Source organism: Somniosus microcephalus, chromosome 9, assembly GCF_052327205.1.
Source record: "Somniosus microcephalus isolate GS21.2 chromosome 9, FLI_Smic_1.0, whole genome shotgun sequence".
NCBI classification, from domain to species: Eukaryota; Metazoa; Chordata; class Chondrichthyes; order Squaliformes; family Somniosidae; genus Somniosus; species Somniosus microcephalus.
The window spans coordinates 228,694,446-228,721,572 of NC_140995.1; the positions used below are offsets into that span (position 1 = coordinate 228,694,446).

Here is a 27,127-nt window from a genome sequence, read left to right on the forward strand (position 1 = left end):
TATTGCACACTTCTCTAATTTCCCTTTTAATGCCATCCCCAACCTCTGCATTACTGTTTGGCGGTCTATATACCACTCCCACTAACGTTTTCTGCCCCTTGGTATTTCTCAGTTCTACCCATACAGATTCCACATCATCAGAGCTAATATCCTTCCTTATAATTGTGTTAATCCCTTCTTTAACCAGCAATGCTACCCCACCTCCCTTTCCTTTTTGCCTATCTTTCCTGAATATTGAATACCCCTGGATGTTGAGTTCCCAGCCTTGGTCACCCTGGAGCCATGTTTCCGTAATCCCAATCAAATCATATTCGTTTACCTCTATTTGCGCAGCTAATTCATCTACCTTATTACGAATGCTCCTCGCATTAAGACACAAAGCCTTCAGGCTTGTTTTCTTAACGCTCTTAGACCTATTCGAATTATTATTTACTGTGGCCATGTTTGATTTAAACCGTTGATTTCTCTGACTGCCACTTTTGTTTTTCTCCTTCCTATCTTTTGCTTTTATCCTTGTTTCCCTTTCCTCTGTCTCCCTGCTCAGGTTCCCAACCCCCTGCAATTTTAGATTAAACCCTCCCCCACAGCACTAGCAAACACTCCTCCTAGGACATCGGTCCCGGCCCTGCCCAGGTGCAAACCGTCCATTTGAACTGGTCCCACCTCCCCCAGAACCGGTTCCAATGTCCCAGGAATTTGAATCCCTCCCCCTTGCACCATTCCTCTAGCCACGTATTCATCTGAAATATCCTTCTATTTCTACTCTGACTAGCACGTGGCACTGGTAGCAATCCTGAGATTACTACCTTTGAGGTCCTATTTTTTAATTTACCTCCTAACTCCCTATATTCAGCTTTTAGGACCTCATCCTGTTTTTTACCTATATCGTTGGTACCTCTATGCACCACGAGAACTGGCTGTTCACCCTCCCCTTCCAAAATGTTCTGCAGCCACTCTGAGACATCCTTGACCCTTGCACCAGGGAGGCAACAAACCATCCTGGAGTCTCGTTTGTGGCCGCAGAAACACCTATCTATTCCCCTTACAATAGAATCCCCTATTACTGTAGCTCTACCCCTCTTTTTCCTCCCGTCTTGTGCAGCAGAGCCACCCCTGGTGCCAGGAAGTTGGCTGCTGCTGCCTTCCTCTGATAAACCATCCCCCCCAACAGTACTCAAAGTGGTGTATCTGTTTGAGTGGGGGATGTCCACAGGGGACCCCTCCACTACCTGCCTGCGCCTAGTACTCTGTCTGTTGGTCACCCCTTCCCTTTCTGCCTGTCCAACCCTTACCTGCGGTGTGACCAACTGCTTAAACGTGATATCCACGACGTCCTCAGCATCGCGAATGGCCCAGTATGTATCCAATCACAGCTCCAGCGCCGCAATGTGGTCTGCTAGTAGCTGCAGCTGGACACACTTCCTGCACACATAGTTGTCAGGGACACAGGAAGTGTCCCTGAGTTCCCACATAGCGCAGGAGGTGCATACCACGGGGCAATATGGTCCCATCACTGAGCATTAATGGACCCAGTACTGAGCATTAATGGTCCCAGCACTGAGCATTAATCTTCCCAGCACTGAGCACTAATGGTCCCAGTACTGAGCATTAATGGTCCCAGTACTGAGCATTAATAGTCCCAGCACTGAGCATTAATGGTCCCAGCACTGAGCATTAATGGTCCCAGCACTGAGCATTAATGGTCCCAGCACTGAGCATTAATGGTCCCAGCACTGAGCATTAATGGTCCCAGCACTGAGCATTAATGGTCCCAGCACTGTGCATTAATGGTCCCAGCACTGTGCATTAATGGTCCCAGCACTGTGCATTAATGGTCCCAGCAGTAAGCATTAATGATCCCAGCACTGAGCATTAATGATCCCAGCACTGAGCATTAATGGTCCCAGCGCTGAGTCATCCCAGATATGCGGGTCCTGTTCCTGGGCCTGAGCAGGTATCGCTTTGAACAGAAAACTTGTTGATGACGCTCCCTTTCTCCATGGGGTACTTCTGGTCTCTGTTCTGCATCCCTTTGCAATCGTACTGGTAAATCTCGGCGATGCAGTGATGTGAGGACGTGAGATGGGGCACCTTTATCAATTCCCTGTCCTGCATCCATTCTGGGATTCAGTGTCCATAAAAGGAAAAGAAGGAAGAAGGTAAGAAGTTGGAACATAGGAACAGGAGTAGGTCATTCAGCCCCTTCAGCCTGTTCCTCCATTCAGTTAGCTCATGGCTGATCTGTATCTTAACTCCATCTACCCGCCTTGGTTCCGTAACCTTTAATACCCTTGCCTAACAAAAATCTATCGATAGTTTTATTGAGGTTGCATTTCTATAGCACCTTACACACCCTCAGGGAATGACAGAGTACTTTACAACCACTGAATTGCTTTTGAAGTGCAGTCCCTCATTCACACGGAGGTTAAAGAGTCCATGGCACAACTTGAAAAAGAACAAGGAGTTCTTCCGGTGCCCTGGCCAAGATTCTTCCCTCAAAATCCATGAACCAAAAAAAATAAAGCAGATAAACTGGTCATTCACCTTATTGCTGATGGTCAAACCGTGTTGGTACAGAATTGGCTGCCCGCGTTTGCCTACATAACACCAATGATTGTGCTTCAAAAGTCCTTCATTGGCCGTGAAGCGCTTTTGGGAGGTCTTGAGGATTTGGAAAAAGCGCTGTATGAAATGGCGAGTCCTTTTATTTCCACTGGGGGAAAGGGAGCCAAAAGTCTTCACAACAGAGTCATGTTAGGAATTCCTAAGTCCCCTGAGCACCAAGAACAATCAGGGCTCCTCTGCAACCCTCCCCCAACCACCCCTCTCTGCCCCCCTCCCTCGCACGATCCTTCCCCCCACCCCCCAACGATCCATAAAACATAAACCTGTAGTAAAACACAAAGAAAAGAAAGAAAGACTTGTGCCTTTCACGACCACTGGACATCTCAAAGCGCTTTACAGCCAATAAAGTACTATTTGAAGTGGAGTAATGTGGAAAACGTGACAGCCAATTTGCACATGGCAAGGTCCCACAAACAACAATGTGATAATGACCAGATAATCTGTTTTAGTGATGTTGATTGAGGGATAAATATTGGCCAGGACACTGGGGAGAACTCCCCTGCTCTTCTTCAAAATAGTGCCGTGGGATCTTTTACGTCCCCCTGAGAGAGCAGACGGGGCCTCGGTTTAACGTCTGACTCAGGGGCGAGTGTGCTACCAACAGAGCCACAGCTGACGCTTGAAGAAATAGGCCCATAGAATGTTTACACACTGCATTAATGATAGTTACTTTACCAGAATGGTACCAGGGATGATGGGACTTTGGTTATGTGGAGGGACTAGAGAAGCTGGGATTGTCCTCATTAGAACAGAGACGGTTAAGGGGAGATTTAATAGAGGTGCTCAAAATCATGAGGTATTTTGATAGACTAAATAAGGCGCAATTGTTTCCAGTGGCAGAAGGGTCAGTCACCAGAGGACACAGATTTAAGGCAATTGGCAAAAGAACCAGAGGGGAGATGAGGAGACATGTTTTACATCGTGATTTGTTATGATCTGGAATGCACTGCTTGAAAGGGTGGTGGAGGCAGATTCAATGATAACTTTAAAAGGGAATTGGACAAGGAAATATTTGCAGGGCTACGGGGAAAGAGCTGGGAGAAGTGGGACTAATTGGATAGCTCTACCAAAGAGCCAGCACAGCCACGATGGGCCGAATGGTCTCCTTTTTGATGTAAGATCCTAAGATAAAAGTCCTGGCCGGCCTCCCATCTTCCATCCTCCATAAACTTGAAGTCATCCAAAACTCTGCTGCCCGTGTCCTGCCTTGCACCCTGTGCTCGCTGACCTACATTGGCTCCCAGTTAAGCAAAGCCTCGATTTTAAAATTCTCATCCTTGTTTTCAAATCCCTCCATGGCCTCGCCCCTCCCTATCTCTGTAATCTCCTCCAGCCCCACAACCCTCCGAGATCTCTGCGCTCCTCCAATTCTGCCCTCTTGAGCATCCCCGATTATAATCGCTCCACCATTGGCGGCCGGGCCTTCTGTTGCCTAGGCCCCGAGCTCTGGAATTCCCTGCCTAAACCTCTCCGCCTCGCTACCTCTCTTTCCTCCTTTAAGACGCTCCTTAAAACCTACCTCTTTGACCAAGCTTTTGGTCACCTGTCCTAATTTATCCTTATCTGGCTCGGTGTCAATTTTTTTTGTCTTATAACACTCCTGTGCAGCGCCTTGGGACGTTTTACTATGTTAAAGGCGCTATATAAATATTTGAAAGCACTGGAGAGGTACCACCAACGCTGCCTCCGCAAGATCCTGCAAATCCATTGGCAGGATAGGCGCACCAACGTCAGTGTTCTTGCTCAGGCCAACATCCCCAGCATCGAAGCTTTGACCACGCTCAATCAGCTCCGATGGACGCGTCACATTGTCCGCATGCCCGATACGAGACTCCCAAAACAAGCGCTCTACTCGGAGCTCCGACACGGCAAGAGAGCCCTAGGTGGGCAGAGGAAACGCTTCAAGGACATCCTCAAAGCCTCCTTGAAAAAGTGTAACATCCCCACTGACACCTGGAAATCCCTGGCCCAGGACCGCACAAAGTGGAGGAGAAGCATCCGGGAAGGCGCCAAACACCTCGAGTCTCTTCGCCGGGAGCAAGCGGAAGCCAAGCGCAAGGAGCGCACGTCAACCCAAGCACCCCACCCACCCGCCCCTTCAACCACCGTCTGCCCCACCTGTGACAGAGACTGTAGGTCCCGCATTGGGCTCATCAGTCACCTGAGAACTCATTTTTAATGTGGAAGCAAGTCATCCTCGGTTCCGAGGGACTGCCTAAGAAGAAGATAAATATAAGTTGTTATATATTAGTCAATATAAATTAAAATGAACCAGCGGTTGTGTGCAGTCTTTCTGCCTTACAGTGACTGTTACCGGGGGCCCCGTATTTGCCTGGTGTGTGTTAATCTGCCCTGTCTTAAAACCATCGGTGTCCCTTTAGATATGCTATGCTGCTGGCACTGGGCTCTGCTCAGCCGAATCTCAGGCAGACGGATGGCGGCAGCCAGCGTAAACCTTCCACTCTAATCCTCCACAAATCCGGCGTCTAGCGCCTCCTGCTGTCAAAGTGCAAACATGAGGACAACATTTACTTGTTCACTTTCATTGTATCCACGGTATCGTCGATTTAACAGAGTTCTGCATGCAACGACCCCTTGTCTAGTTATGCAATTGATATATATATATAATAATAACTATCAAGGTTGGCGTTGGAGGATTTTCACATGCAAAGCCCCATGCACACACCCTCATGTCGATATCCAATGAAACTGACTTTATGGCTTCCCACAAGTTAAATCAAATCGCACTTTTAGTGAACTGACTGCGATGGTTGATTTTAAACACATTATTCATCATGGTTTAAAAGGAGAAAAAGATCACCGGATCTCTTAAGATTGTGTTGTGGATGTTTTAATTGAATTTACTTTTTTTTTAAATCTATTAATCGGCCCATTGATTCCAGCCGGTGGTAATATGTAATCTTGTCACCTCTCATAAAGGGGACATAATGAAAATACGTTTTAATGCGAGTTATTATATAATATGTGTGTAAAATATGAAGATATTAAAGTTGTATATGTAGTCTTGGTGAAAGTGAAGCAATTCTGTCTTTCTAGGAACCTTGAAGTCTTTAATCCCCCCTCAAGTCCCTGCAGTTTGTAAATCAGGACAGTTTTTTTTATTCGTTTATAGGATGTGGGCGTCGCTGGCAAGGCCAGCATTTATTGCCCATCCCTAATTGCCCTTGAGCTGCCTTCTTGAACCGCTGCAGTCCGTGTGGTGAAGGTACTCCCACAGTGCTGTTAGGGAGGGAGTTCCAGGATTTTGACCCAGCAACGATGAAGGATCGGCGATATACTTCTAAGTCAGGTTGGTGCGTGACTTGGAGGGGAACTTGGAGGTGGTGGTGTTCCCATGTGCCTGCTGCCCTTGTCCTTCTAGGTGGAAGAGGTTGCGGGTTTGGGAAGTGCTGCCGAAGAAGCCTTGGCAAGTTGGTGCACTGCATCTTGTAGATGGTACACACTGCAGCCATGGTACGCCAGTGGTGGAGGGAGTGAATGATTAAGGTGCTGGATGGGGTGCCAATCAAGCAGGCTGCTTTGTCCTGGATGTTGTCGAGCTTCTTGTGTTGTTGGAGCTGCACTCATCCAGGCAAGTGGAGAGTATTCTATCACACTCCTTACTTGTGCCTTGTAGATGGTGGAAAGGCTTTGGGGAGTCAGGAGGTGAGACACTCGCCACAGAATACCTAGCCTCTGACCTGCTTTTGTTGCCACAGTATTTATGTGGCTGGTCCAGTTAAGTTTCTGGTCAATGGTGACCCCCAGAATGTTGATGGTGGGGGATTCGGTGATGGTGATGCCATTGAATGTCAAGGGGCGGTGGTTAGACTCTCGCTTGTTGGAGATAGTCATTGTCTGGCACTTCTCTGGCGCGAATGTTACCTACCACTTATCAGCCCAAGTCTGAACGTCGTCCAGGTCTTGTTGCATGCCAGCATGGACTGCTTCATTATCTGAGGAGTTGTGAATGGCACTGAACACTGTGCAGTCATCAGTGAACATCCCCATTTCTGACCTTATGTTGGAGGGAAGATCATTGATGAAGCAGCTGAAGATGGCTTGGCCTAGGACACTGCCTTGAGGAACTCCTGCAGCAGTCCTGATTGACCTTCAACCACCACAACCATCTTCCTTTGTGCTAGGTATGACTCCAGCCAGTGGAGCATTTCCACCCGCCCCCCCCCCCGATTCCCATTGACTTCAGTTTTACTAGGGCTCCTTGATGCCACCAAATGCTGCCTTGATGTCAAAAGCAGTCACTCTCACCTCAGGAATTCAGCTCCTTTGTCCATGTTTGGACCAAGGCTGTAATGAGGTTGGGAGCCGAGTGGTCCTGGCAGAACCCAAACTGGGCATCAGTGAGCAGGTACCGCTTGATAGCACTGTCGATGACACCTTCCATCACTTTACTGATGATTGAGAGTAGACTGATGGGGCAGTAATTGGATTTGTCCTGCTTTTTGTGGACAGGACATATCTGGGCAGTTTTCCACATTGTCGGATAGATGCCAGTGTTGTAGCTGTACTGGAACAGCTTGGCTAGAGGTGCGCCTAGTTCTGGAGCACATGTCTTCAGCACGATAGCCGGGATGTTGTCGGGGTCCACAGCTGCTGTATCCAGTGCGCTGAGCTGTTTCTTGATATCACATGGAGTGAATCAAATTGGCTGAAGACTGGCTTCTGTGATGGTGGGGATCTTGGGAGTAGGCCAATATGGATCATCCGGCACTTCTGGCTTAAGATGGTTGCAAATGCTTCAAGCCTTGTCTTTTGCACTCACCTGCTGGGCTCCACCATCATTGAGGATGGGGATAGTCATGGAGCCTCCTCCCGTTAGTTGTTTAATGGTCCACCACTGGATGTGGCAGGACCTGATCCATTGATTGTGGGATTGCTTAGCCCTGTCTATAGCATGCTGCTTCTGCTTTTTAGCATGCATTTAGTCCTGTGTTGCAGCTTCCCCAGGTTGGCATCTCATTTTTAGGTACACCTGTTGCTGGCTCCTGGCAAGCTCTTCTACACTCCTTATTAAACCAGGCTTGATGGTAATGTGAGGGATATGCCAGGCCATGAGGTTACAGATTGTGGTGGAATACAATTCTGCTGCTGCTGATGGCCCACAGCGCCTCAGAGGTATGACTAGTCTGTGGGACAGCTTTCCCAATTTTGGCCCAAGTCCCCAGATGTTGGGGAGGAGAATTTTGCAGGGTCGACTGGGCTGGGCGTGCTGTTGCCAGTGCCGAGGTTGATGCCAGGTGGTTCCTTCGAGTTACATTCTTATTATTGTGTTTTGTAATAGTTTGTTAGGCCATTTCAGAGTCAACCACATTGCTGTGTGGTCTGATATAGGCCAGACCAGATGGGTTTTTACAACAATCCAATAGTTTCATGGTTACCATTACTGATACTAGTTTTTTAATTCCAGACTTTTATTTAATTAACTGAAATTAAATTCCCCAGTTGCCGTGGTGGGATTTGAACTCACTGGATCATTAGGCCAGGCCGCTGGATTGCTAGCCCAGTGATATTACCCCTATGCTACCATTCCCCTTGATACTACCAACTTGCTTAATTTCATGTTGCCTGGAGTCAATTCATAAATAGGGTTATAGATTGTTATTTTGTACTGTCTCAGTGCATGACGTCAATAGCATTTGATATAACCAGGAGGATCTATTTTTAAAATGCAAGCATCAACATATCAGTTTGCCAATTGTGCTTTACTGCGGACAGCGGGATGCTTAGTAAAGATTCTCTCAGTTTGTGCTTAGTCTTTTTTACAGAACCTTATTTCTTTCAGGGTGTGTTTTATATCGTTGCATTCTCCACCGATCCTGCCTGCAGAAAATGCCTTCCGTCCCTCTCTCTCTCTCTCTCACTCCCCCTTTGCTGCTTCAGCCAGACGCCAGTCACACGTGGGCTTTGGGTTTCCAACGCTCCAGGGTTGTCCCAGAGCGCCCGGGAATTAAAGATTCATCTCCTGCTGCGAACAACCCGGGAGAAAACTCACAGGGGTGTCGAAAAAAATGGTGTTTTTTCCCCATTTTCTTTGAACGTTCTCATAGAATCATAGAATGGTTACAGCACAGAAGGAGGCCATTCAGCCCATCGAGCCCGTGCCGGCTCTCTGCAAGAGCACTTCAGCTAATCCCACTCCCCCGCCCTTTCCCCGTAGCCCTGCAAATTTTTTTCCTTCAGGTACTTATCCAATTCCCTTTTGAAAATCACGACTGAATCTGCCTCCACCGCCCTCTCAGGCGGTGCATTCCAGATCCTAACCACTCGCTGCGTAAAAAAGTTTCTCCTCATGTCGCCTTTGGTTCTTCTGCCAATCACCTTCAATCTGTGTCCTCTGGTTCTCAACCCTTCCGCCAATGGGAACAGTTCCTCTCTATCTACTCTGTCCAGACCCCTCATGATTTTGAACACCTCTATCAAAGCTCCTCTCAATCTTCTCTGCTCTAAGGAGAACAACCCCAGTTTCTCCAGTCTATCCACGTAACTGAAGTCCCTCATATCTGGAATCATTTTTGTAAATCTTTTCTGCACCCTCTCCAAGGCCTTCACATCCTTCCTAAAGTGCGGTGCCCAGAATTCGACACAATTCTCCAGTTGAGGCCGAACCAGTGTTTTATAAAGTTTCATCATAACTTCCTTGTGTTTGTGCTCCACACGAGCGTCCTCCCACTTTTCTTCATCTAACCCTATCAATATGTCCTTCTATTCCTTTCCCCCTCATGTACTTATCTAGCCTCCCTGAAAGGCATCGATGATTTCATATTGTTTATTGGTAATAAAATTATTGGAGATGAAGAGATAAAAAGGCTGTTTGACTGGGACGGGGCGAGGCAGAGCAGTTGGAGGTCGAAGGTTATGTGATCAAACCTCCAAGAACACATCCAGCCAGAGCTGGCAACCTTATACAATAACAAATGTTCTAGGCTGACACTCCAGTGCAGTACTGGGGGGGCGCTGCACTGTCAGAGGGTCAGTACTGAGGGAGTGCTGCACTGTCGGAGGGTCAGTACTGAGGGGATGCTGCACTGTCGGAGGGGCAGTACTGAGGGGACGCTGCACTGTCAGAGGATCAGTACTGAGGGAGCGCTGCACGGTCGGAGGGGCAGTACTGAGGGAGCACTGCACTGTCAGAGGGTCAGTACCGAGGGAATGCTGCACTGTCGGAGGGGCAGTACTGAGTGAGCACTGCACTGTCAGAAGGTTCGTACCGAGGGAGCGCTGCACTGTCAGAGGGGCAGTACTGAGGGAGTGCTGCACTGTCGGAGGGTCAGTACTGAGGGGACGCTGCACTGTCGGAGGGGCAGTACTGAGGGAGCATTGCACTGTTGGAGGGGCAATACTGAGGGAGCGCAGCACTGTCAGAGGGGCAGTACTGATGGAATGCTGCATCGTCGGAGGGGCAGTACTGAGGGAGCACTGCAGTGTCGGAGGGGCAGTACTGAGGGAGCGCTGCACTGTCGGAGGGGCAGTACTGAGGGAGCACTGCACTGTCGGAGGGGCAGTACTGATGGAACGCTGCATCGTCGGAGGGGCAGTACTGAGGGAGCACTGCAGTGTCGGAGGGGCAGTACTGAGGGAGCGCTGCACTGTCGGAGGGGCAGTACTGAGGGAGCGCTGCACTGTCGGAGGGGCGGTACTGAGGGAGCGCCGCACTGTCGGAGGGGCAGTACTGAGGGAGCGCTGCACTGTCAGAGGGGCAGTACTGAGGGAGCGCTGCACTGTCGGAGGGGCAGTACTGAGGGAGCGCTGCACTGTCGGAGGGGCAGTACTGAGGGAGCGCTGCACTGTCGGAGGGGCAGTACTGAGGGAGCGCTGCACTGTCGGAGGGGCAGTACTGAGGGAGCGCTGCACTGTCGGAGGGGCAGTACTGAGGGAGCGCTGCACTGTCGGAGGGGCAGTAATGAGGGAGCGCTGCACTGTCGGAGGGGCAGTACTGAGGGAGCACTTCACTGTCAGAAGGGCAGTACTGAGGGAGCGCTGCACGGTCGGAGGGGCGGTACTGAGGGAGCACTGCACTGTCAGAGGGTCAGTACCGAGGGAATGCTGCACTGTCGGAGGGGCAGTACTGAGTGAGCATTGCACTGTCAGAGGGTTCGTACCGAGGGAGCGCTGCACTGTCAGAGGGGCAGTACTGAGGGAGTGCTGCACTGTCGGAGGGGCAGTACTGAGGGAGCGCTGCACTGTCGGAGGGGCAGTACTGAGGGAGCGCTGCACTGTCGGAGGGGTAGTACTGAGGGAGTGCTGCACTGTCGGAGGGGCAGTACTGAGGGAGCACTGCACTGTCGGAGGGGCAGTACTGAGGGAGCGCTGCACTGTCGGAGGGGCAGTACTGAGGGAGCGCTGCACTGTGGGAGGGGCAGTACTGAGGGAGTGCTGCACTGTCGGAGGGGCAGTACTGAGGGAGCGCTGCACTGTCAGTGGGTCAGTACTGAGGGAGTGCTGCACTGTCAGAGGGGCAGTACTGAGGGAGCACTGCACTGTCGGACGGGCAGTATTGAGGGAGCGCTGCACTGTCGGAGGGGCAGTACTGAGGGAGCGCTGCGCTGTCGGAGGAGCAGTACTGAGGGAGCGCTGCACTGTCAGAGGGGCAGTACTGAGGGAGCGCTGCACTGTTGGAGGTGCAGTACGGAGGGAGTGCTGCACTGTCGGAGGTGCAGTACCGAGGGAGCGCGGCACGGTCGGAGGTGCGGTACTGAGGGAGCGCTGCACTGTCCGAGGTACAGTACTGAGGGAGCGCTGCACTGTCCGAGGTGCAGTACTGAGGGAGCGCTGCACTGTCAGAGGGGCAGTACTGAGGGAGCGCTGCACTGTCGGAGGGTCTGTACTGAGGGAGTGCCGCACTGTCTGAGGGACAGTACTGAGGGAGCGCTGCATGTCGGAGGGGCAGTACTGAGGGAGCGCTGCACTGTTGGAGGGGCAGTACTGTGGGAGCGCTACACTGTCAGAGGTGCAGTACTGAGGGAGTGCTGCACGGTCGGAGGTGCGGTACTAAGGGAGCGCTGCACTGTCCGAGGTGCAGTACTGAGGGAGCACTGCACTGTCCGAGGTGCAATACTGAGGGAGCGCTGCACTGTTGGAGGGTCAGTACTGAGGGAGCGCTGCACTGTGGGAGGGGCAGTACTGAGGGAGCGCTGCACTGTGGGAGGGGCAGTACTGAGGGAGTGTTGCACTGTGGGAGGGGCAATACTGAGGGAGCGCTGCACTGTGGGAGGGGCAGTACTGTGGGAGTGCTGCACTGTCGGAGGGGCAGTGCTGAGGGAGTGCTGCACTGTGGGAGGGGCAATACTGAGGGAGCGCTGCACTGTGGGAGGGGCAGTACTGAGGGAGCGCTGCACTGTGGGAGGGGCAGTACTGAGGGAGTGCTGCACTGTCGGAGGGGCAGTGCTGAGGGAGTGCTGCACTGTCCGAGGTGCAGTACTGAGGGAGTGCTGCACTGTCCGAGGTGCAGTACTGAGGGAGCGCTGCACTGTCAGAGGGGCAGTACTGAGGGAGCGCTGCACTGTTGGAGGGTCTGTACTGAGGGTGTGCCGCACTGTCTGAGGGACAGTACTGAGGGAGCGCTGCATGTCGGAGGGGCAGTACTGAGGGAGCGCTGCACTGTTGGAGGGGCAGTACTGTGGGAGCGCTACACTGTCAGAGGTGCAGTACTGAGGGAGCGCTGCACGGTCGGAGGTGCGGTACTAAGGGAGCGCTGCACTGTCCGAGGTGCAGTACTGAGGGAGCACTGCACTGTCCGAGGTGCAATACTGAGGGAGCGCTGCACTGTCGGAGGGTCAGTACTGAGGGAGCGCTGCACTGTGGGAGGGGCAGTACTGAGGGAGCGCTGCACTGTGGGAGGGGCAGTACTGAGGGAGTGTTGCACTGTGGGAGGGGCAGTACTGAGGGAGCGCTGCACTGTGGGAGGGGCAGTACTGAGGGAGCGCTGCACTGTGGGAGGGGCAGTACTGAGGGAGTGCTGCACTGTCGGAGAGGCAATGCTGAGGGAGTGCTGCACTGTCAGAGGGGCAGTACTGAGGGAGCGCTGCGCTGTCGGAGGGGCAGTGCTGAGGGAGCGCTGCACTGTCGGAGGGGCAGTGCTCAGGGAGCGCTGCAATGTCAGAGGTGCAGTACTGAGGGATCACTGCACTGTCAGAGGGGCAGTACTGAGGGAGCGCTGCTCTGTCGGAGGGGCCGTCTTTCAGATGAGACGTTAAACCCAGGCCCCAGCTGCCCTCTCAGGTGGATGTAAAAGATCCCACAGCCACGACTCGAAGAAGAGCTGGGGATTTCTCCCCGGTGTCCAGGGCCAATATTTATCCCTCAACTAACATCACTAAAAAGCAGATTATCTGGCCACTATCACATTGCAAGTACCCAGAAACAGGTTGATAGCCCCCCGAGACCCCCACCCACCATGATCGTGACCCGTACCCCTCTCCCCAGAAAATAACCTCATTGCCGGCATGCTGCGGCCCGATCTTGAGGCCTCGATCCGGTTAGCTGCGCTGGGAATGCTGGTTTTCCACCTCACAGCTCGCCTGCTAGATTTAAAGGAGGCCGGGGCTTCACAGGACGGGGGTCGGTAGAATGGGCGGTCGACCAGCCCCCCCATACCCCACCCCACAGAGTGTAAGAGTGGGAGAAACAGTCACACAGTGCAGGAGCCAGTTTACAGCTTTGTTTAAACTGCCAGGCTATAACCTATACTCTAGCTAATGGGCATTACATCTTCTACCACAATAGCAAAATACCGCGGATGCTGGAAATCCGAAATAACAACAGAAAATGCTGGAAAAACTCAGCAGGCCAGGCAACATCCGTGGAGAGAGAAACAGAGTCAATGTTTCAGGTCGAAACCCTTCTTCTACCACCACGGTCCAAGGGAAAGCAGCTCGGAGACAGGGCTATAACATTGTGGGCCCGAATCTCCAACACAGTGAGGGCAGCTCTCCATTTGGGAGCACGGAAATCAACACTGAGATGGATAGGTTTTTGGTGGGTAACGGTACCAAGGGATATGGAGCAAAGGTGGGCAAATGGAGTTGAGATGCAGATCAGCCGGGATCTGATCGAATGGGGGAGCAGGCTCGAGGGGTTGAATGGCCTTCTCCTGTTCCTACGGTTGCGGAATTATTCCCTCAATGTATTGAGTGCACAGGCACATTATGAGGATACGGTCGCGCAGACTTTGCTTGTATTCCCTTGCGTTTAAAGTATTGAGGGGTAAGCTAATCGAGGTGTTTAAAATGGTAAAGGGATTCGATAGGGTAGATAGAGTGAAACTATTTCCACTAGTGGGGGAATCCAGAACAAGGGGGCATCACCTTAAAATTAGAGTTAGGCTTCAGGGGTGAAATCAGGAAGCACAAAGGGGAGTGGAAATGAGGAACTCTCTCCCCCAGAAAGGCTGTGGATGCTGAAGGACAATTGACTTTATCAGGACTGAGATCGATAGACTGACTGAAACTGTTCGGTTTAACCAGGAAGATGCTAAAGTAGAATTAATTACACTTTGAAAAAAGGGAGACAGACAGAGAGTAAAATACACTGAAACCATGGAAACCCCTTATTGTCTGCCGAGAGACAGTCTGTACAGACTTGGAGCTCCAGTCTCCTTTAGTGTATCGCACAAAAAGAACATTTTAAAGCAAATTGTTCCTTTTTGGGAGCCATCACAGTGCTCCTCCCTGCTTTTACTGCCTATGTATCAGGTTGGTTTTTTTCAGATGTGTTGCTCCAACAGCGACTGGCCTCTGAAGGGGAGGGAATCGTCACTATGCTCGCCCCACTTCTGAGCAATCTTCATCCCCTGTATTAACTCATTACCAGTCACTCCCCTCTGGTACAGCGCATTAGCTGGATTATCATGAGGGCCCTTGTACCAGGAACAGGGGATGCATTGTGTGAGGCCTTCATTAGAATTGCTTAAAAAGGAAGTCCTTCCGTGTGATTAAAAAAAAAAAAAAATAATCCCTCCAGGGTTTTCTGTGTAACAAAGTGTAATAGTCCTGGCAAACACTCCATGGCCCACTGCACAGAAACACATAGACAGGCATGCACTGAGACACACCTACACACATACAGATATATACACACACACAAACATACACACATATACATACACATATAGATACAGAGAAACAGACACACATACATATACACATATAAACATGCACACAGAGAAGCATACACACACACACAGAAATATATACACACATAAACACAGGCACATAGAGAGAGACACAGACACCCATCACGGAGATATACAGAGATATGCACACACAGAAACACACATACACAGAGTTACACACAAAGACACAGACAGACATTTACACACAAACATAAGCACACATAGCAAACACCCACACAGATACACACACACACAGAAAAATGCATAGACATTCACATAAATACATGTATGTACACATACACTTAGATAAACTCACATACATAGATACACACACATACACAAGCACACAGCAGATACATACATAGGGGCGCAAACCCATAGACACACAGCCACAACTAGAGACTGGGTAACAACCCCAGAGACACACAGCCACAGCTAGAGACTGGGTAACAACCCCAGAGACACACAGCCACAGCTAGAGACTGGGTAACAACCCCAGAGACACACAGCCACAGCTAGAGACTGGGTAACAACCCCAGAGACACACAGCCACAACTAGAGACTGGGTAACAACCCCAGAGACACACAGCCACAGCTAGAGACTGGGTAACAACCCCAGAGACACACAGCCACAGCTAGAGACTGGGTAACAACCCCATAGACACACAGCCACAGCTAGAGACTGGGTAACAACCCCAGAGACACACCGCCACAGCTAGAGACTGGGTAACAACCCCAGAGACACACAGTCACAGCTAGAGACTGGGTAACAACCCCATAGACACACAGCCACAGCTAGAGACTGGGTAACAACCCCAGAGACACACCGCCACAGCTAGAGACTGGGTAACAACCCCAGAGACACACAGTCACAGCTAGAGACTGGGTAACAACCCCAGAGACACACAGCCACAGCTAGAGACTGGGTAACAACCCCAGAGACACACAGTCACAGCTAGAGACTGGGTAACAACCCCAGAGACACACAGCCACAACTAGAGACTGGGTAACAACCCCAGATACACACAGCCACAGCTAGAGACTGGGTAACAACCCCACAGACACACAGCCACAGCTGGAGACTGGGTAACAACCCCAGAGACACACAGCCACAACTAGAGACTGGGTAACAACCCCAGAGACACACCGCCACAACTGGAGACTGGGTAACAACCCCAGAGACACACAGTCACAGCTAGAGACTGGGTAACAACCCCAGAGACACACAGTCACAGCTAGAGACTGGGTAACAACCCCAGAGACACACAGTCACAGCTAGAGACTGGGTAACAACCCTAGAGACACACCGCCACAGCTAGAGACTGGGTAACAACCCCAGAGACACACAGCCACAGCTAGAGACTGGGTAACAACCCCAGAGACACACAGCCACAGCTAGAGACTGGGTAACAACCCCAGAGACACACAGTCACAGCTAGAGACTGGGTAACAACCCCAGAGACACACAGCCACAACTAGAGACTGGGTAACAACCCCAGAGGCACACAGTCACAGCTAGAGACTGGGTAACAACCCCAGAGACACACAGCCAGAACTGGAGACTGGGTAACAACCCCACAGACACACAGCCACAGCTAGAGACTTGGTAACAACCCCACAGACACACAGCCACAGCTAGAGACTTGGTAACAACCCCAGAGACACACAGCCACCCTATACAACATCACTTTCCAACAGTTCACACCGTCCGTTTAACCTCGACCATTTGCTTTCATCATTTTTCCCCAGTGCCGTCTAATGCCAGAAAGAAACCTCAAAGAAGTATCCGACTTAATGGTTTGGTCCTGTGTTTGCTTTAGTGATGGTAAAAGGTTTATTGTAGTAGCCGGTTTGCTGGCAATCCCAGCGAGGACCCCCAGCCCACCACCCACAGCACAGACACAACAAAAAGGGTCGCAGTATGAAAGTGTCAAGGAAAGCATTCCAGGAAAGCCAGACACACCTGGAAACTCAGCCTGTGTCACAGTGCGTGTGGGCTGGAGATCTGGGGCGTGTGTGTATCGCTACATTACAACCCAACTCTCGAATATTTTATCACGCTATTTTGTCATTCTAATCTTTGCCCGTAGATTGATTTAATACAATCAGTCATAGCTTCAAATAAATCCCTTGAAGGCTCCCAGTAGTGTGTCTAGGGGAAGGTAACATCATTTTAAAAGGAAAACTCTCCCCTCCCCTTTTTTTTAATGAGTGTGAAATCGATTGGTGTTCCACCACAGTCCAACGAACCCGTTGATCCGGACTACACAGAGAGAGAGACCCGTCCGCCCTGAGAGCTGAGGGGAGTTGTTACTGTAAATTCACCAGCCATCCTAACAAATTAACATCGATTTCCCGAGCGGCCGCGAGTTCATTTATTGTCTCCCCCACCCCCGCCAAGCTCGGTTTCAGACATTTGCAGAAACGCACTCGACCCCCAGCTTCAAAGCGCGCTGGTCTGGCCTCAGACTCAAGCCCGTCACTTGCACCGTCTGAAAGGGGCATCGCCGACCGTCCCTTTTTATTCATTAGCTTGACTTCCCGATTTACCCCGGCGCTTCACAGTAAAATATTTGCATCGACCGTACCAGGAAGTTACTTCTGTCCACTTTGTGTGTGTGTGATGTGTGATGTGTGCGTTTCATTTCTCTATTTGGTGGGACCCGCTTTTTAATAAAGTAATTTTCGATCCAGTTTTTTTTCACAATGGAGGAAAAACGGACGTGTACAACTGCATGTACAGTGCAGCCTGCGCGGCTCTTACAGCCCCAGCGGTGAAGCAATAAACGGAATTAAAAGGGCAATACATTTTATATGTGTTCCTACTATTGCCTTGGCACATAATAGAAAGTCCCATCAAGCTGGTTTCCTCCCCCTCCCCCAGTAACTAGAGACCCTTTTTTGAGAAGCTGCTCCTCCGCCCCCCCCCGGTCATTTATATATATTGTGAATAGCTGGGATCCAAGCACCGATCCCTGCAATACCCCGCTAGTCACTGCCTGCCACTCGGAAAAGGACCTGTTTATTCCAACTCTTCCAAGAGGTTATCCACTTCGGTGGCAAAAACTGGAAGACCGATTATTATCTGAGATTGGGAGAAGGGGAAGTGCAACGAGACCTGGGTGTTCTTGTGCACCAGTCACTGAAGGTAAGCATGCAGGTGCAGCAGGCAGTTAAGAAGGCAAGTGGTATGTTGGCCTTCATAGCGAGAGGATTTGAGTACAGGAACAAGGATGTCTTGCTGCAGTTGTACAGGGCCTTGGTGAGACCACATCTCGAGTATTGTGTGCAGTTTTTGGTCGCCTTATCTGAGGAAGGATGTTCTTGCCATGGAGAGAGTACAGCGAAGATTCACCAAACTAATACCTGGGATGGCAGGAATGACTTATGAGGAGAGATTGGGTCGATTAGGCTTATATTCACTAGAGTTTAGAAGAATGAGAGGGGATCTCATTGAAAGTTATAAAATTCTAACAGGACTAGACAGACTAGATGCAGGAAGGGTGTTCCCGATGATGGGAGAGTCCAGAACCAGGGGTCACAGTCTAAGGATAAGGGGTAAGCCATTTAGGACTGAGATGCGGAGGAATTTCTTCACCCAGAGAGTGGTGAACCTGTGGAATTCTCTACCACAGAAGGCAGTGGAGGCCAATTCATTAAATATATTCAAGAAGGAGTTAGATATATTTCTTAAGGCTATAGGGATCAAGGGATATGGGGAGAAGGCAGGGACAGGGTACTGAATTTGGATGATCAGCCATGATCTCATTGAATGGCGGAACAGGCTCGAGGGGCCGAATGGCCTACTCCTGCTCCTATCTTCTATGTATCTATGTATCTGCAGCCACTGTTTGCTCTAGAACCCACCACCTGCACTTGAAGGATTCACAAACACTCCGGCTGGAGAGGGTCAGTGTTACCCGTGGCCCAGTGGGTAGCACCTTCGCCTTTGACTCAGAAAGTTGTGGGTTCAAGTCCCACTCCAGAGACTTGAGCACAAAAATCTAGGCTGACACTGCAGTGCAGTACTAAGGGAGTGCTGCACTGTCTGAGGTGCCGCCTTTCAGATGAGATGTTAAACCAAAGCCCTGTCTGCTTTCAGGTGGACGTAAAAGATCCTAAGGCACTATTTTGAAGAAGAGCAGGGGAGTTCTCCCCGGTGTCCTGGCCAATATTTATCACTAAAAACAGATTATCTGGTCATTATCTGATTAGCTGCCACGTTTCCAACATTACAACAGTGGCTGCACTTCAAAAAGTACTTAAGTGGCCGTAAAGCGCATTGAGACGTCCAGTGGTTGTGAAAGGTGCTATATAAATGCAAGTCTTTCTTTATTTCAAGGCAAGTTCCCCGGAGTTCAGTTGCCGACCTGTGCAATAAAGGCTATAGATGCTGAGAGTCAATTCAAGCTTTCGAGACTGATATCGATAGGTTTTGGTTGGGTGAGGGCATCAAGAGATATGGAGCAAAGGCAGGTAAATGGGGTTGAGGTACAGATCGGTCGTGATCGAATTGAATGGCAGAGCAGGCTCGAGGTGGCTGAATGGCCGACTCCTGCTCCGATGTATCTCGTAAGAAAGGGGGAGGGGGAGAGGGAGGGAAACCTAGACAGGAGCACCACAGTTGCATGGTCCCTGGCATCCCCTAGTGGCCAGTTATAGGCAAGGAGGCATTAGTGATAACTGTGAGCTCACCCTCCCAGCCACAGGGTGTCAAGTCAGAAATCAAAGTGAAAAAGGGGAATTATGAGTAAAATAACCTTGTAACCAAAATAAAATGAACACTCCTGGATAAAAGAAAATGAACAATTACATTGTCAAAAGCTCAAAATATATATATTTTTTTTTACACAAGGCACATGATCATAGGTAGGGGCCAGTGATTCAGCAAGACAATAACAACACTTTTCAATTCTACAGTGCCTTTAACGTAATAAAAGGTCCCAAGATACTTCACAGGAGTGTTATTAAGCAAAATTTGACATCGAGTCACGTAAGGAGATGTTTGGATGGGTGAGCAAAAGCTTGGTCAAAGAGATAGGTTTCAAGGAGCATCTTAAAAGAGGAAAGAGAGGTAGAGAGACATAGAGGCTTAGAGATGGAATTCCAGAGCTTAGGGCCTAGGCAGCTGAAAGCACGGCCACCAATGGTGGAGTGATGAAAATTGGGGATGTGCAAGAGGCCAGAGTTTGAGCCGTGCAGACATTTGGGAGGGTTGTAGGGCTGGAGGAGTTTACAGAGATAGGGAGATAGACATCAACAAATCCCAACATTTTCTACAAGGGGTCAGAAAGCTCCCAGATTCGATTCCTGGTCTATGGTCACTGGGCTAGGGATGGGGGAAGCAGGGCTGGGGGAGATGGGGAGGGGTAAGTCAGCCAGGGTTCTTGCCGCTGATTGTTGCTGCCATCCAATGACCCCCCATCCAGTTGGACATCAGGGGGAGGACAAGATCAGCCTCGCTTGTGATGTCCTTCCACAGCCGAATAGCCTGCCAGAACTCACTGACCAGCCTCGTGTGCAAAGAAAAAAAAGCCCACTTGGGGAAGGGAGCAAATGGCTGCTTGCAGTCATGGAGCTGTACCCTAGCATTGAGCCAGTGAGCTCAGGAAACAAAGGGTAATGAGTGCAAATTAAAGCCTTTTTACATAGTGTGCAGATAATGACATATGCACAGAAGCACATTGCTTCCCCATTACAATTGCAATGCAGAATGACATTTTCCAGAATCCTCAGCAATAATATAAAAGTGTCATCAGAATAAGGAATTACTCCAGTATGTCTTTAGCTTAACCTGGTCCCTCTTCCCCTCTGGATCCGTTGGGTACAAAGTAACAGAAGAGAAGTGCATCTTACACTCTTGTATTTTGATCTCGACAGGTCCCATTCCATGGCTGTCAATGAATATATAAATTAGCTTTCATCTACATTAAACCTTTAGGATCACAGCTGGATCAATTGATCCTGGGAGTGACTGCAAGGCTGGAATCTAATCGAGGGGTTCAGATGGTTTATATATAGAATAATGGATACCTGGGAGTGATTACAGACTGGAATCTAATCGAGGGGTTCAGATGGTTTATATATAGAATAATGGATACCTGGGAGTGATTACAGACTGGAATCTAATCGAGGGGTTCAGATGGTTTATATATAGAATAATGGATACCTGGGAGTGATTACAGGCTGGAATCTAATCGAGGGGTTCAGATGGTTTATATATAGAATAATGGATACCTGGGAGTGATTACAGACTGGAATCTAATCGAGGGGTTCAGATGGTTTATATATAGAATAATGGATACCTGGGAGTGATTACAGACTGGAATCTAATCGAGGGGTTCAGATGGTTTATATATAGAATAATGGATACCTGGGAGTGATTACAGGCTGGAATCTAATCGAGGGGTTCAGATAGTTAATATATAGAATAATGGATACCTGGGAGTGATTACAGGCTGGAATCTAATCGAGGGGTTCAGATAGTTAATATATAGAATAATGGATACCTGGGAGTGATTACAGACTGGAATCTAATCGAGGGGTTCAGATGGTTTATATATAGAATAATGGATACCTGGGAGTGATTACAGACTGGAATCTAATCGAGGGGTTCAGATGGTTTATATATAGAATAATGGATACCTGGGAGTGATTACAGACTGGAATCTAATCGAGGGGTTCAGATGGTTTATATATAGAATAATGGATACCTGGGAGGGATTACAGGCTGGAATCTAATCGAGGGGTTCAGATGGTTTATATATAGAATAATGGATACCTGGGAGTGATTACAGGCTGGAATCTAATCGAGGGGTTCAGATGGTTTATATATAAAATAATGGATACCTGGGAGTGATTACAGACTGGAATCTAATCGAGGGGTTCAGATGGTTTATATATAGAATAATGGATACCTGGGAGTGATTACAGACTGGAATCTAATCGAGGGGTTCAGATGGTTTATATATAGAATAATGGATACCTGGGAGTGATTACAGACTGGAATCTAATCGAGGGGTTCAGATGGTTTATATATAGAATAATGGATACCTGGGAGTGATTACAGACTGGAATCTAATCGAGGGGTTCAGATGGTTTATATATAGAATAATGGATACCTGGGAGTGATTACAGACTGGAATCTAATCGAGGGGTTCAGATGGTTAATATATAGAATAATGGATACCTGGGAGTGATTACAGACTGGAATCTAATCGAGGGGTTCAGATGGGTTATATATAGAATAATGGATACCTGGGAGGGATTACAGACTGGAATCTAATCGAGGGGTTCAGATGGTTTATATATAGAATAAAGGATACCTGGGAGTGATTACAGACTGGAATCTAATCGAGGGGTTCAGATGGTTAATATATAGAATAATGGATACCTGGGAGTGATTACAGACTGGAATCTAATCGAGGGGTTCAGATGGTTTATATATAGAATAATAGATACCTGGGAGTGATTACAGACTGGAATCTAATCGAGGGGTTCAGATGGTTTATATATAGAATAATGGATACCCGGGAGTGATTACAGACTGGAATCTAATCGAGGGGTTCAGATGGTTTATATATAGAATAATGGATACCAGGGAGTGATTACAGACTGGAATCTAATCGAGGGGTTCAGATGGTTTATATATAGAATAATAGATACCTGGGAGTGATTACAGACTGGAATCTAATCGAGGGGTTCAGATGGTTTATATATAGAATAATAGATACCTGGGAGTGATTACAGGCTGGAATCTAATCGAGGGGTTCAGATGGTTTATATATAGAATAATGGATACCTGGGAGTGATTACAGACTGGAATCTAATCGAGGGGTTCAGATGGTTTATATATAGAATAATGGATACCTGGGAGTGATTACAGACTGGAATCTAATCGAGGGGTTCAGATGGTTTATATATAGAATAATGGATACCTGGGAGTGATTACAGACTGGAATCTAATCGAGGGGTTCGGATGGTTTATATATAGAATAATGGATACCTGGGAGTGATTACAGACTGGAATCTAATCGAGAGGTTCAGATGGTTTATATATAGAATAATGGATACCTGGGAGTGATTACAGACTGGAATCTAATCGAGGGGTTCGGATGGTTTATATATAGAATAATGGATACCTGGGAGTGATTACAGACTGGAATCTAATCGAGGGGTTCGGATGGTTTATATATAGAATAATGGATACCTGGGAGTGATTACAGACTGGAATCTAATCGAGGGGTTCAGATGGTTTATATATAGAATAATGGATACCTGGGAGTGATTACAGGCTGGAATCTAATCGAGGGGTTCAGATGGTTTATATATAGAATAATCGATACCTGGGAGTGATTACAGACTGGAATCTAATCGAGGGATTCAGATGGTTTATATATAGAATAATGGATACCTGGGAGTGATTACAGACTGGAATCTAATCGAGGGGTTCAGATGGTTTATATATAGAATAATGGATACCTGGGAGTGATTACAGACTGGAATCTAATCGAGGGGTTCAGATGGTTTATATATAGAATAATGGATACCTGGGAGTGATTACAGACTGGAATCTAATCGAGGGGTTCAGATGGTTTATATATAGAATAATGGATACCTGGGAGAGATTACAGACTGGAATCTAATCGAGGGGTTCAGATGGTTTATATATAGAATAATGGATACCTGGGAGTGATTACAGACTGGAATCTAATCGAGGGGTTCAGATGGTTTATATATAGAATAATAGATACCTGGGAGTGATTACAGACTGGAATCTAATCGAGGGGTTCAGATGGTTTATATATAGAATAATAGATACCTGGGAGTGATTACAGGCTGGAATCTAATCGAGGGGTTCAGATGGTTTATATATAGAATAATGGATACCTGGGAGTGATTACAGACTGGAATCTAATCGAAGGGTTCGGATGGTTTATATATAGAATAATAATGGATACCTGGGAGTGATTACAGACTGGAATCTAATCGAGGGGTTCAGATGGTTTATATATAGAATAATGGATACCTGGGAGTGATTACAGGCTGGAATCTAATCGAGGGGTTCAGATGGTTAATATATAGAATAATGGATACCTGGGAGTGATTACAGACTGGAATCTAATCGAGGGGTTCAGATGGTTTATATATAGAATAATGGATACCTGGGAGTGATTACAGGCTGGAATCTAATCGAGGGGTTCAGATGGTTTATATATAGAATAATGGATACCTGGGAGTGATTACAGACTGGAATCTAATCGAGGGGTTCAGATGGTTAATATATAGAATAATGGATACCTGGGAGTGATTACAGGCTGGAATCTAATCGAGGGGTTCAGATGGTTAATATATAGAATAATGGATACCTGGGAGTGATTACAGACTGGAATCTAATCGAGGGGTTCAGATGGTTTATATATAGAATAATGGATACCTGGGAGTGATTACAGACTGGAATCTAATCGAGGGGTTCAGATGGTTTATATATAGAATAATGGATACCTGGGAGTGATTACAGACTGGAATCTAATCGAGGGGTTCAGATGGTTTATATATAGAATAATGGATACCTGGGAGTGATTACAGACTGGAATCTAATCGAGGGGTTCAGATGGTTTATATATAGAATAATGGATACCTGGGAGTGATTACAGACTGGAATCTAATCGAGGGGTTCAGATGGTTTATATATAGAATAATGGATACCTGGGAGTGATTACAGACTGGAATCTAATCGAGGGGTTCAGATGGTTAATATATAGAATAATGGATACCTGGGAGTGATTACAGACTGGAATCTAATCGAGGGGTTCAGATGGTTTATATATAGAATAATGGATACCTGGGAGAGATTACAGACTGGAATCTAATCGAGGGGTTCAGATGGTTTATATATAGAATAATGGATACCTGGGAGTGATTACAGGCTGGAATCTAATCGAGGGGTTCAGATGGTTTATATATAGAATAATGGATACCTGGGAGTGATTACAGACTGGAATCTAATCGAGGGGTTCAGATGGTTTATATATAGAATAATGGATACCTGGGAGAGATTACAGACTGGAATCTAATCGAGGGGTTCAGATGGTTTATATATAGAATAATGGATACCTGGGAGTGATTACAGACTGGAATCTAATCGAGGGGTTCAGATAGTTTATATATAGAATAATAGATACCTGGGAGTGATTACAGGCTGGAATCTAATCGAGGGGTTCAGATGGTTTATATATAGAATAATGGATACCTGGGAGTGATTACAGGCTGGAATCTAATCGAGGGGTTCAGATGGTTTATATATAGAATAATAGATACTTGGGAGTGATTACAGGCTGGAATCTAATCGAGGGGTTCAGATAGTTTATATATAGAATAATGGATACCTGGGAGTGATTACAGGCTGGAATCTAATCGAGAGGTTCAGATGGTTTATACATAGAATAATGAATACCTGGGAGTGATTACAGACTGGAATCTAATCGAGGGGTTCAGATGGTTTATATATAGAATAATGGATACCTGGGAGTGATTACAGACTGGAATCTAATCGAGGGGTTCAGATAGTTTATATATAGAATAATGGATACCTGGGAGTGATTACAGACTGGAATCTAATCGAGAGGTTCAGATGGTTTATACATAGAATAATGAATACCTGGGAGTGATTACAGACTGGAATCTAATCGAGGGGTTCAGATGGTTTATATATAGAATAATGGATACCTGGGAGTGATTACAGACTGGAATCTAATCGAGAGGTTCAGATGGTTTATACATAGAATAATGGATACCTGGGAGTGATTACAGACTGGAATCTAATCGAGGGGTTCAAATGGTTTATATATAGAATAATAGATACCTGGGAGTGATTACAGACTGGAATCTAATCGAGGGGTTCAGATGGTTTATATATAGAATAATGGATACCTGGGAGTGATTACAGGCTGGAATCTAATCGAGGGGTTCAGATGGTTTATATATAGAATAATGGATACCTGGGAGTGATTACAGACTGGAATCTAATCGAGGGGTTCAGATGGTTTATATTTAGAATAATGGATACCTGGGAGTGATTACAGACTGGAATCTAATCGAGGGGTTCAGATGGTTTATATATAGAATAATGGATACCTGGGAGTGATTACAGGCTGGAATCTAATCGAGAGGTTCAGATGGTTTATATTTAGAATAATGGATACCTGGGAGTGATTACAGACTGGAATCTAATCGAGGGGTTCAGATGGTTTATATATAGAATAATGGATACCTGGGAGTGATTACAGACTGGAATCTAATCGAGAGGTTCAGATGGTTTATATTTAGAATAATGGATACCTGGGAGTGATTACAGACTGGAATCTAATCGAGGGGTTCAGATGGTTTATATATAGAATAATGGATACCTGGGAGTGATTACAGACTGGAATCTAATCGAGGGGTTCAGATGGTTTATATATAGAATAATAGATACCTGGGAGTGATTACAGACTGGAATCTAATCGAGGGGTTCAGATGGTTTATATATAGAATAATAGATACCTGGGAGTGATTACAGACTGGAATCTAATCGAGGGGTTCAGATGGTTTATATATAGAATAATGGATACCTGGGAGTGATTACAGACTGGAATCTAATCGAGAGGTTCAGATGGTTTATATTTAGAATAATGGATACCTGGGAGTGATTACAGACTGGAATCTAATCGAGGGGTTCAGATGGTTTATATATAGAATAATGGATACCTGGGAGTGATTACAGACTGGAATCTAATCGAGGGGTTCAGATGGTTTATATATAGAATAATGGATACCTGGGAGTGATTACAGACTGGAATCTAATCGAGGGGTTCAGATGGTTTATATATAGAATAATGGATACCTGGGAGTGATTACAGACTGGAATCTAATCAAGGGGTTCAGATGGTTTATATATAGAATAATGGATACCTGGGAGTGATTACAGACTGGAATCTAATCGAGGGGTTCAGATAGTTTATATATAGAATAATGGATACCTGGGAGTGATTACAGACTGGAATCTAATCGAGGGGTTCAGATGGTTTATATATAGAATAATGGATACCTGGGAGTGATTACAGACTGGAATCTAATCGAGGGGTTGAGATGGTTTATATATAGAATAATGGATACCTGGGAGTGATTACAGACTGGAATCTAATCGAGGGGTTCAGATGGTTTATATATAGAATAATCGATACCTGGGAGTGATTACAGACTGGAATCTAATCGAGGGGTTCAGATGGTTTATATATAGAATAATGGATACCCGGGAGTGATTACAGACTGGTATCTAATCGAGGGGTTCAGATGGTTTATATATAGAATAATGGATACCTGGGAGTGATT

At 47.4% G+C, this 27,127-nt stretch overlaps 1 protein-coding gene across 1 annotated transcript in view; it reads left to right on the forward strand.

Annotated features, from left to right (window-relative positions):
* Window positions 1–17,774: 17,774 nt before the first annotated feature.
* vegfab (vascular endothelial growth factor Ab) overlaps window positions 17,775–27,127 on the forward strand; it is a 62,405-nt gene continuing 53,052 nt past the window's right edge. The window contains exon 1 of the mRNA XM_085997959.1: window positions 17,775–17,903. The gene's annotated coding sequence lies outside the window, so the exon portion shown is untranslated. The remainder of the gene's footprint in view (window positions 17,904–27,127) is intronic.